Genomic DNA, 12,565 nt, shown 5'->3' on the forward strand with positions numbered 1-12,565 from the left:
TGCTGCTGATTTACCACTAGCTGAGAATGTTCTTTTGTCACCAGGAGGAGCATTTACAAATTAAAAACAAATGTATTCAGACCACTGCCTAAAGGCACTTTTGTTTTTTGTTTTTTTTTTCATTTTCAATAAACTTTTATTTAAAAAACATTTTTACTGAAGTATAGTTGCTTTTCAATCCTGTGTTAGTTTCTTTTTTTTTTTTTTTGCATTTATATATATATTTTTTTAATTTTAAAATCTTTAATTCTTACATGCATTCCCAAACATGAACCCCCCTCCCACCTCCCTCCCCATAACATCTTTCTGGGTCATCCCCATGCACCAGCCCCAAGCATGCTGCATCCTGCGTCAGACATAGACTGGCGATTCAATTCACATGATAGTATACATGTTAGAATGGCATTCTCCCAAATCATCCCACCCTCTCCCTCTCCCTCTGAGTCCAAAAGTCCGCACACTGAGGAAACCAGAATTGAAAGAGACACATGTACCCCAATGTTCATCGCAGCACTGTTTATAATAGCCAGGACATGGAAACAACCTAGATGTCCATCAGCAGATGAATGGATAAGAAAGCTGTGGTACATATACACAATGGAGTATTACTCAGCCGTTAAAAAGAATTCATTTGAATCAGTTCTGATGAGATGGATGAAACTGGAGCCGATTATACAGAGTGAAGTAAGCCAGAAAGAAAAACACCAATACAGTATACTAACACATATATATGGAATTTAGGAAGATGGCAATGACGACCCTGTATGCAAGACAGGGAAAGAGACACAGATGTGTATAACGGCACTTTTGGCTTAATACTAGGCCGTAGCAGTGTGGCTTTGAGAGGTCTAAACATAATTCCTGGGATAATAGACTCCAACTATGTTGGGGAAATTTTGATTATGGTTTCTACTTCTACCACGCTTTCATTATTAGCTGGGGAATGTATTGCTCAAATACTTCTCCTACCTTATCATCCCTTTTTGGCTCTTCCTAATGAGCAAACAGGAGGATTTGGAAGTACTGGGTGACATATATTTTGGGAAATGCTTATCAAAGATTCTCGCCCTGTTCTCTCCTTAATTATACAAGGAAAAAACTTTGAGGGACTAGTAGACACAGGGGCAGATGTTTCAGTTATTTCTTCTCAATAATGGCCCCAAAATTGGAAAAAAGAAAAAAGCCCTCTAATGCTGATGGGACTAGGCTTTATTGCAGATGTCTGGAAGAGTACCCATCCCTTGCAGTGCCAATTCCATAATGGAAGATCAGTGTCTGTTACCTTTTATATTGTAAACATACCTATTAATATTTGGGGAAGAGATCTTCTCTCTCCTTTGGGGGCTTTTGTAACTATTCCACCAGAAAACTAGTAGTCACTGCTCAAATTCCTCGAGCACTCCCATTAAAATGGTTAACTAATACTCCAAAATGGGTTGAGCAGTGGCCATTACCACAAATGAAGCTCGAGGCATTAGAACAATTAGTACAAGAACAACCCCAACTTGATCATATAGAGCCCTCTACCTCCCCCTGGAATTCTCCTGTTTTTGTTATAAAAAAGAAATCTGGAAAATGGAGAATGTTAACCGATTTACAAGAAGTTAATAAATGTATTGAACCTATGGGAGCATTACAATTGGGACTCCCCTCTCCAGCTCTTATTCCTCAGAATTGGTCCTTAATGGTGCTAGATCTTAAGGACTGTTTTTTTTTTTTGCCATTCCCCTGCAATTGCAAGATAGAGATAAATTTGCTTTTACAATTCCCGTTCTTAATCATGCTCAGCCTGTTAAATGTTATCAATGGACGTTCTTACCACAGGAAATGACAAATAGTCCTACTTTATGTCAAGAATTCATAGTTCACTCTTTACAATCCCTCTGTCAAGAATACCCCAATTATATTCTATATCATTATATGGATGATCTCCTATTAGCAGCTCCTAGCTATCTATTTAGTTTTGCAAGATTTTCCCCAACTTCCTATTAACATTGTTTCAGATTCTCCATATGCTGTTCTTTCTTGCCTACAGCTTCCCCATGTCTCCCTTCCACTGACCCTTAAAGCAGCTATTGATAAATTGTTTTACCAACAAGTACAACAATTGCTCTTGCTGCGTTCAGAATTAATTTTCTTTACTCACATTCGCGCACATTCTGCCCTTTCTGGATCCTTATCATTCGGAAATGCTACAATTGATGCCTTACTTTATCCTATAGAAGCAGCAAAACAAGAACATCTCTTACAGCATACCAATTCCAAAGGGTTACAAAAATCTCATACTATTACTCAAAAACAAACTCAAAATATTGTTCGTTCTTGTTCCATATGTGCACCCTTTGCTTTACCGTTTACCTCATCAGGTGTCAATATTAAGAGGACAACAAGATAATCAGATATGGCAGATGGATGTAATTTATATTTCTTCTTTTGGACAACAAAAATATGTGTATCATACTATAGATACTTGCACACATTTTCAATGGGCCACTGCATTACATTCTAAAAAGGCTGACGCTGTTATTACTCATTTGTTATCTTGTTTTGCAGTTATGGGATTACCAATTGAATTGAAAACTGATAATGCACCTGCCTACCAATCCGCAAAATTAGCTCACTTTTTATCCCAATATCATATAACTCATAATTTTGGTATTCCTTATAATAGTCAAGGGCAAGCTATCATTGAGAGAGCTAATCATACCTTGCATGAATATCTTGAAAAAATAAAAAAAAGGGGGGAACAGGAGAGATTTATGAAATCTAAAGACATTTTGAATAAAACCTTACTTACCCTAAATTTTTTGAATATTTGGAGCAAGGGAAATCTATCAGCAGCAGAGTTGCATTTTCAAGGGAAAAAAGAAGACAAGAAGATCTTGAATATGCCTATTTGGTATAAAGATAAAGAGAAAGGTTGGATCCCAGCATCATTAATATATCTGGGACGAGGGTATGCTTTCATTTCTGTTAATAATTACAGGTTTTGGACCCCAGCAAGATTGATCAAAATCAACAATGGCTGATCCCTTTGTTCAAAAATTCGAAGAGCTTACTATGCAGAGAAGCTTTACTTTCCGTACAAGGGAAGCAACATCTCCTACATGGTCAAATGAAGAGGTTGACCCAAAAAGCAGAGAAGATGTTAATGAAGGCGGGGCAACCTCCGAATCCTACCAATCTTTTGCTTGCCATGATGCCAGGTAATCAGTGTATTGGCAAGTAATCATACATATTGGGCTTATATACCTAATCCCCCATTAGTAAGAGCAGTTTCCTGGGGGGAACCAGAAGTGCAGGGATGCACTAATGAGACTGGCTTCTTTCCCCCACCAGCTTGTGGGGGAATAGAACAACTATCTCATCATAAACAACAATATAATATTAGTAATATGACCATTGCAGTGGAAGGTATTCCTTTGCGTATAGGAGGACACCACTTTTGTCTGTCCACCAAGGAACATTCTCATCATTCCTATAATACATGGGGGGTAAAGTACAATAATTATCATTTTGCTACTTTTACTGTGCTTGTTTCCACCAGGGGTTTTAACACCTCGACAGAACCGATAGACATTCATAATGGAATACATATGTCACTATGTCCTGTTAACTTTTTTGCTCCTTCTCTAGAATCTTTGGAATGGGAACATTGCCGAGGTCATCGACCCTTTAAAGTCATGAATTATTCTGGGTCTATCACTGTAGATTGGAGTCCAGATCATGGGCAATTCTTAGAAAAATGGTCAAATAAATCTCTTAGGTGGCATCATGCAAATAGCACTTTGATGGGCAATGGTACTGAAACAGTTAAATGGCAGCAATTTGCACTTGTCCCTCCTCAATTACAATTGCAAGGATATCCACACATTCAAGGAGATATTTGGAAACTATGGGCAGTTTCTGGTAATCTCACTATCTGGTCAGGAAACTATACTTTGGATAGTGGCGACTCTTCGGGTCCATTTCATGTTAATTTACATGTTAATAAACCTTATTCCACAATGGCATGTGTAGAATATCATTTGCATTGTTATATGGGAATTGGATCTGGAATGATACTGTGGGGTCTATGTCATGTGATTATTGTAATCTAACTCAATGTGTAAATCAGTCTTGGTGGAAAGAATTTGAAAGACGAGCCTGTAGTTCCTAATTTTCATTAGTAATTGTTAAAGCTCGGACAGAAGTATGGTTGCCTATAAGTCTGACTAGGCCATGGTCAGATTCTTTTGCTGTTTCTCATCTAGTAACTGCGGTACAGACTTTGCGGTACATCGATCTCGACGTATGCTTGGTGTGGTCATTGCTTCGATTCTAGCAGTCGCGTCAGTAACTGCAACAGCGGAGGTAGCAGGCCTTGCATTACACCAAGGAATTCAAACAGCTGATTTTGTTCAGGACTGGCATAAAGACGCTCATTTGTTATGGCAACAACAATGAGATTTGGATGCACAACTTGCTACCGATGTGCTCAATCTTCAACACACCATTTCCTGGCTTGGAGATCAATTAGCTGTTTTATCTACACGAAGTGTATTGAAATGCGATTGGAATTCTTCCCAGTTTTGTATAACACCTGTACCATTTAACATGAGTGAGGGATGGGAAAGCGTAAAATGATCTTTGACTGGACATGAAAATCTCTGTACGGAGATTATGGACCTGGAACGACAAATTTTGTCCACTTTTAGCAGGACTTTGCCTGAGATTGTGGGGTCTGATTTGTTGAAAAGTCTTCAAGAAGGATTGAATAACTTAAATCCATTAGGGCATGTATCCACACTAATTGGGACTACCTTTGGGAACACTATGTTTATATTACTTTTATGTTGTGTTGCTTTTCTAGTCTTCCAATGATGGTGGAAAAGGAAACAACTAAAGTGTGAAGCAGAGAAGATCCAGACCATGCTAAAATTTATTAAAGCAAATAAAAAGGGGGGAGATGAAGGGTTAATACAGCCACAATAGGGAAAGTGGAGACATGCCTGCAAACGGGACTCTCTGCTCGGGCTGAATGTGCTTGCAAACAAGGCATTCTGCCAAGGAGTCTGGACACAGCCTTGAGTTTAATGGTCCCTTGCAAATGAGGGAATATTCCCTTCCTGTGGTAAGGAGGGAGAAATGGCTCTGGACAGACTCTGCAGTAAGCCGGAATTTCACTCCCCTTTGCTGCACGATAACATTTATGCACATGCGCTATACTGAGAAGGCTTAGTCATATAGTCTGGAATTCTGCCCAGGAGGGCTCTATAAAAGTGAACCGCAAGCTTGCTTGCACAGTTCTTTTTCCTCTGACCAGAGTGGTGTCTGTCTCTTGTGTGTCTCGTGTGTTTTGTCTTTGTGTCATTTCACTCGCAATCTCCAGCACATTGCCACTTCTTCTGAAACTTCTTTTTCAATAATTAAGGGTACTAATTTTGAAGGGTTCACACTCCTCTAACAAATTTCAGGACCCAGTATCCCAAATATGGCATCTTGGCATACTGAATATTTCAAGCAGAAAGAGTTTGTAAACACAGCAGAAGCTGGAATGCACACTGATTTTCTGCCCACCTTTGTCCCTTGAAAACTTTGCAAAAACATCTGAAAAAAGATGCCCTACCTGTAACTGAAAGGAAGGAATATCTTTACCTCCCAAAACAAAGCAGTATGAAAAGAATCATAACAAATAGGCTTTGCTAAATTTTCTTAGTTTACGTTGCACTCCTTGACTTAGAATATTTCTCTCCATGACTGTCTACTCTTCTTTAGACCTAGCATAAAAACACTCAGATTTAACTGTTTCTTGTGGTTTCATTACCTTATGAAGTCTATCATGTCAAATAAAACTTACATTAAAAAAATTATTTCTCCTATTTGCCATTGTCAGTTTCTTTTCAGACCCAGCCAAGGACTCTATGAGAGCCAAGGAACATTTTTCTTTCCTATACCTCCTAACTTCTTTTCACTAACCGTGGCCAGACTATTTCATCTTTGAGCAAATATTTTATTTTAATGACAAGAAAAATTCTAATACATAAAACTAGGTCCATTTATAGCTTTGAATAAAATAAATTTAATAAAGAAAATCACACTTATCTATATAATTGATAAGGTGATATTTTAATGAAAATAGGCATTAATTTCATATTTTATGGTGATATAAAAACAAAATGTGTAAGCAATTTGGATAGCATTTTTTTAGTATGGAAAAAATGTGTTACTGTCAAGAACTGAACAACAAGACTCTATACTCTCAGAAAATTAGTAGATAAATGATAGCTCATAGTTGAGAAAATTCTTGAAGGGAACTGGTAATGAAGGAACTCAAGTAAATATTTTCTAACTCTAAGGATATTTTCTATTTCTCCACTGTCAGTATAACTTATGTTTGAAAATTTTTGAAATTTGTTTTTAGCCTTATGAAAGTAGAGACTCATAGCTCCACAAGGCTCAAAAATATGACCCTGGCTGGATGTGGAAGCCACCTCTGTGTCCATTGACAGATGAATGGCTAAAGAAGAAGTAGTATTAATATATATGTACAATGGAATGTTTCTCAGCCATAAAAAGAGACAAATTTGAGTCAGTTGTTGTGAAGTGGATGAACCCAGAGCCTCTTAATACAGAGTGAAGTAAGTCAGAAAGAAAAAAATAAATATCATATATTAACACATATATATAGAACCTAGAAAAAAGATACTGATGAACCTATTTGCAGGAACTGAATGGAGGCACAGATATAAAGAACAGATTTGTGACGTATATACACAATTGTGTGCACAGTAGGTAGTAAGAAGTTGCTATATAACAAAGGGAGCCTAGTCTAGCACTATGTGATGACCTAGAGGGGTGGGATGGAGGAGAGGAGGAAGGGAGGCACAAAAGGGAGGGAAGATATATACATATATATATGACTGATTCATAACACAACATGGTAAATCAATTTGCCTTCAATTAAAAAAGAATAAACTAAAAAAATTAATGTAGATTTGGGATTACATTTCCATGCTTTACTTGCCGGAATGTTCTTCCCTTGTAGGATTAAACATTGGTGTATTTCTAATATGCTCTCAAATTATAGCTATCACTTACTGAGATATTAGTGTGTGTTAGATATTATGCTAATTATATCACCTGCACTATCTCAGGCTTCATAACAATTCTATCAGTTTCATATTATTATCTCTATTTTGTGGAAAATATAATTGAGGCTTACACATTTGACTAATTTCCACATGATTCTGAGACAAATACATGGGGGAGCTATAATTTAATTCATAATAGTCTGAATCAAAAGTTCCCAAATAGTTGTTAATAATTTATACTATAATGAAAATATAGAGTAACTTTTAAGTATAGGTATATCTGATATATTTTCTTATGTTTCTCAAGCAATGTTTTCAGTTATATTCTATAAATAGTAAATGCTAATGTTTAAACTTTAGCACTTTAAGTCAAATCTGTTCATAAATTAAAGTACCAAATAAATAGAGATTTGTCAGGAAAAAGACATCTTCTCCCTTTCTGTATTTATGCTTTTTTTTTTTTTTTTTACTTCTTTGAGATGACATGCTAAAATAATTATTTCACTTTGAATGCAATGTCAGGTTTCCTTTAATTTTAAGTTAACCAGCTGCCAGTAGAACTGTCAACAATTTTTTGTTTGTTTGTTTTAGTTTTTAATATTTATTATTATTATTATTATTTTTACTTTACAATATTGTATTGGTTTTGCCACACATCAAAATGAATCCACCACGGGTGTACATGTGTTCCAAATCATGCTTTTAAAACTATTAGTGTATATGAAAGCTATATATTTAAGTGAAAAAAATTCAAAACCATCAACTTTATGTCTCAGTTAGAATATGTTCATAGTTAAAGTGCTTATAACAATGCCTAACACAGAGCAAATACTGCACACATGTTGATAATTATATACACACATGTAATTATGTGTAATTTAATGTGTTAATAGTATTATACCCCTTCATGGATCACTGCTTTGTCAGGGTGAAGAGGACTGAATAACTCAATGAAGCTATGATCCATGAGATGTAGGGCCACCCAAAACAGATGGGCCATAGTGGAGAGTTCTGACAAAACGTGATCTGCTGGAAGAGGGAACGGCAAACCACCCCAGTACACTTGCCATGAGAAGCCCATGAACTGTATAAAAGGACACAAAGATATGACACTAAAAGATGAGTCCCCAGTTTGGAAGGTGTCCAATATGCTGCTGGGGAAGCTTGGAGGACAATTACTAATAGCTCCAGAAAGAATGAATTGACTCAGCCAAAGCAGAAATGAGATGCAGTTGTGGAAGTATCTGGTGATGAAAGTAAAATCTGATCCTGCAAAGAACAGTATTACATAGGAACCTGGAATGTTAGGTCCATGAATGAAGGTAAATTGGATGTGGTCAAGCAGGAGATGGCAAGAGTAAACATCAACATCTCAGGAATCAGAGAACTAAAATGAATGGGGATGGGTGAATTTAATTTAGATGGCCATTATATCTACTACCGTGGGCAAGAATCCCTTAGAAGAAATTGAGTAGCCCTCATAATCAACAAAAGGGTCTGAAATGCAGAACTTTAGTGCAATCTCAAAAGCAACAGAATGATCTAGGTTCATTTCCAAGGCAAACCATTCAACATCACCGTAATTCAAGTCTATGCTCCAACCACTGATGCTGAAGAAGCTGATCAGTTCTATGAAGATGTAGAAGAGCTCCTAGAACTAATAACAAAAAAAGGTGTTCTATTAATCATTGGGGATTGGAATGCAAAAATAGAAAGTCAAGAGGAACTTGAGTAATGGGAACATTTGGCCTTACAGTACAAAATGAAGCAGGGCAAAGGCTAGTAGAATTCTGCCAAGAGAATGCATTAGTCATACAAAACATTCTTTTTCAACAATGCAAGAGATGATGGAAACTGTATACAGTCTTCAAAAACAGGACCTGAAGCTGACTGTGGCTCAGATCATCAGTGTCTCATAGCAAAACTCAGGCTTAAACTAAAGAAAGCAAAGAAAACCACTAGTCCAGGCAGGTATGACTTAAATCAAATCCTCTATAAATATGCAGTGGAGGTGATGAACAGATTCAAGGGATTAAATTTAGTAAACAGTGTGCTTAAAAAACTATGGACAGAGGTCTGTAACATTGCACAGGAGGCAGCAGACCTATCCCAAAGAACAAGAAAAGCAAGAAGGCAAAGTGGTTATCTGAGATGGCTTTGCAAATATCTGAAGAGATAAGAGAAGCAAAAAGCATGAGAGAAAGGGAAATGTGTACTCAACTATCGGAGAAGGCAATGGCACCCCACTCCAGTACTCTTGCCTGGAAAATCCTATGGACGGAGGAATGTGGTAGGCTGCAGTCCATGCGGTTGCTAAGAGTCGGATACGACTGAGCGACTTCACTTTCACTTTTCAGTTTTATGCATTGGAGAAGGAAATGGCAACCCACTCCAGTATTCTTGCCTGGAGAATCCCAGGGAAGGGGGAGCCTTGTGGGCTGCCATCTATGGGGTCGCACAGAGTCGGACATGACTGAAGTGACTTAGCAGAAGCAGCAGCAGTACCCAGCTATACCCAACATTGTCATTTTAGGAATCAGAGAACTAAAATGGACCAGAATGGGTGAATTTAACTCAGATGACCATTATATCTACTACTGTGGGCAGGAATCCCTTAGAAGAAATGGAGTAGCCATCATAGGCAACAAAAGAGTACAAAATACAGTACTTAGATGCAATCTCAAAAATGACAGAGTGGCCTCTGTTCATTTCCAAGGCAAACCATTTAATATCACAGTAATCCAAGTCTATGCCCCAGCCAGTAATGCTGAAGAAGCTGAAGTTGAACGGTTCTATGAAGACCTACAAGACCTTTTATAACTAACACCCAAAAAAGATATCCTTTTCATTATAGGGGACTGGAACGCAAAAGTAGAAGTCAAGAAACACCTGGAGTAACAGGCAAATTAGGCCTTGAAGTACAGAATGAAGTGGGGCAAAGACTAGTAGAGTTTCGCCAAGAAAATGCAGTGGTCATAGCAAACATCCTCTTCCAACAACACAAGAGAAGACTCTACACATGGACACCACCAGATGGTCAACACCAAAACCAGATTGATTATATTCTTTGCAGTCAAAGTTAGAGAAGCTCTATAGAGTTAGCAAAAACAAGACCGGAAGCTGACGGTGGCTCAGATTATTAACTCCTTATAGCCAAATTCAGACTTAAATTGAAGAAACTAGGGAAAACCACTAGACTATTCAAGTATGACCTAAATAAAATCCCTTACAATTATACAGTGGAAATGATAAATAGATTTCAGGGACTAGATCTGATAGGGTGACTGATAAACTGTGGATGGAGGTTTGTGACATTGTACAGGAGACAGAGATCAAGACCATCCCCATGGAAAAGAAATGCAAAAAAGCAAAATGGCTGTCTGAAGAGGCCTTACAAATAGCTGTGAAAAGAAGAGAAGCAAAACGCAAAGGAGAAAGGGAAAGATATACACATTTGAATGCAGATTTCCAAAGAAGAGCAAGGAGAGATAAGAAAGCGTTCCTCAGCGATCAGTGGAAAAAATAGAGGAAAACAATAGAATGGGAAAGACTAGAGATATCTTCAAGAAAATTAGAGATACTAAGGGAACATTTCATGCAAAGATGGACTCAATAAGGAACAGAAATTGTATGAACCTAACAGAAGCAGAAGATATTAAGAAGAGATGGGAAGAATACACAGAAGAACTATACAAAAAAGATCTTCATGACCCAGATAATTATGATGATGTGATCACTCATCTAGAGCCAGCAATCCTGGAATGTGAAGTCAAGTGGGCCTTAGGAAGCATTACTACAATCAAAGCTAGTGGATGTGATGGAATTACAGTTGAGCTATTTCAGGTCCTAAAAGATGATGCTGTGAAAGTGCTGCACTCAATATGCCACCAATTTTGGAAAACTCAGCAATCGCCACAGGACTGGAAAGGGACAGTTTTCATTCCAATTCCTAAGAAACACATTGGTAAAGAATACTCAAACTATGGCATAGTTGAACTCATCTCACACGCTAGTAAAGTAATGCTCAAAATTCTTCAAGCCAGGCTTAAACCATACATGAACGATGAACTTCCAGATGTTCAAGCTGGTTTTAGAAAAGGCAGATTAATCAGAGATCAAATTCCCAACATCCGGTAGATCATCAAAAAAGCAAGAGAGTTCCAGAAAACATCTACTTCTGATTTATTGATTATGTTAAAGCTTTTGACTGTGTGGATCACAATAAACTATGGAAAATTCTGAAAGAGATGGGACTATCAGACCACCTGACCTGCCTTTTGAGAAATCTCTATGCAAGTCAGGAAGCAACAGTTAGAACTGGACATGGAAAAACAGACTGGTTCCAAATAGGGAAAGGAGTACGTCAAGGCTGTATATTATCACTCTGCTTATTTAACTTATGTGCAGAGTACATCATGAGAAACCCTGGACTGGATGAAGCACAAGCTGGATTCAAGATTACTGGAAGAAATATCAATAACCTCAAATATGCAGATGACACCACCCTTATGGCAGAAAGTGAAGAAGAATTAAAAATCCTCTTGATGAAAGTGAAAAAGGGGATTGAAAAAGTTTGCTTAAAGCTCAACATTCAGAAAACTAAGATCATGGCATCTGGCCCTATCATTTCATGGCAAATAGATAGGGAAACTGGAAACGGTGGCAGATTTTATTTTGGGGGGCTCCAAAATCACTGCAGATGGTGATTGCAGCCATGAAATTAAAAGATGTTTACTCCTTGGATGGAACATTATGACAAACCTCGAGAGCATATTAAAAATCAGAGACATTATTTTGTCAACAAAGGTCCATCTTGTCAATGGTATGTGTTTTCCAGTAGTCATGTGTGGATGTTAGAGTTGGACTATAAAGAAAGCTGAGCACCAAAAAATTGATGTTTTTGAACTTCGGCGTTGGATAAGACTCTTGAGAGTTCCTTGGACTGCAAGGAGTTCCAACCAGTCCATCCTATAGGAGATCAGTCCTAAGTGTTCATTGAAAGTCCAATATTTTAGCCACCTGATGTGAAGAACTGACTCATTGGCAGAGACTCTGATGTTTGGAAAATTGAATGAGAGAGGAAAGGGGATGACAGAGGATGAGATGGTTGGATGGCATCACGGACTCAATGGATATGAGTTTGGGTGAACTCTGGATGTTGGTGATAGTCAGGGAGGCCTAACTTGCTGCAGTCCATGGGGTTGAAAAGAGTTGTACATGACTGAGTGACTGAACTGAACTGAACTGATACCCAACTAAATTCAGAATAGTAGAATAAATAGAGAATAGAAAAAGGAGACAAGAATGCTTCTTCCATGAAAAAGGTGGAAAATTAGAGGGAAAAAAAAAAAACAGAAGGGGAAAGATTAGAGATCTTTTCAAGAAAATTGGAAATATCAAAGGAACATTTCACCCAAAGATCGGCATAATAAAGGACAGAAATGGTAAAGACCTTTTAGAAACAGAAGAGATCAAGAAGAGATGGAAAAACT

This window comes from Ovis aries, chromosome 1 (genome assembly GCF_016772045.2).
Source record: "Ovis aries strain OAR_USU_Benz2616 breed Rambouillet chromosome 1, ARS-UI_Ramb_v3.0, whole genome shotgun sequence".
NCBI lineage: Eukaryota > Metazoa > Chordata > Mammalia > Artiodactyla > Bovidae > Ovis > Ovis aries.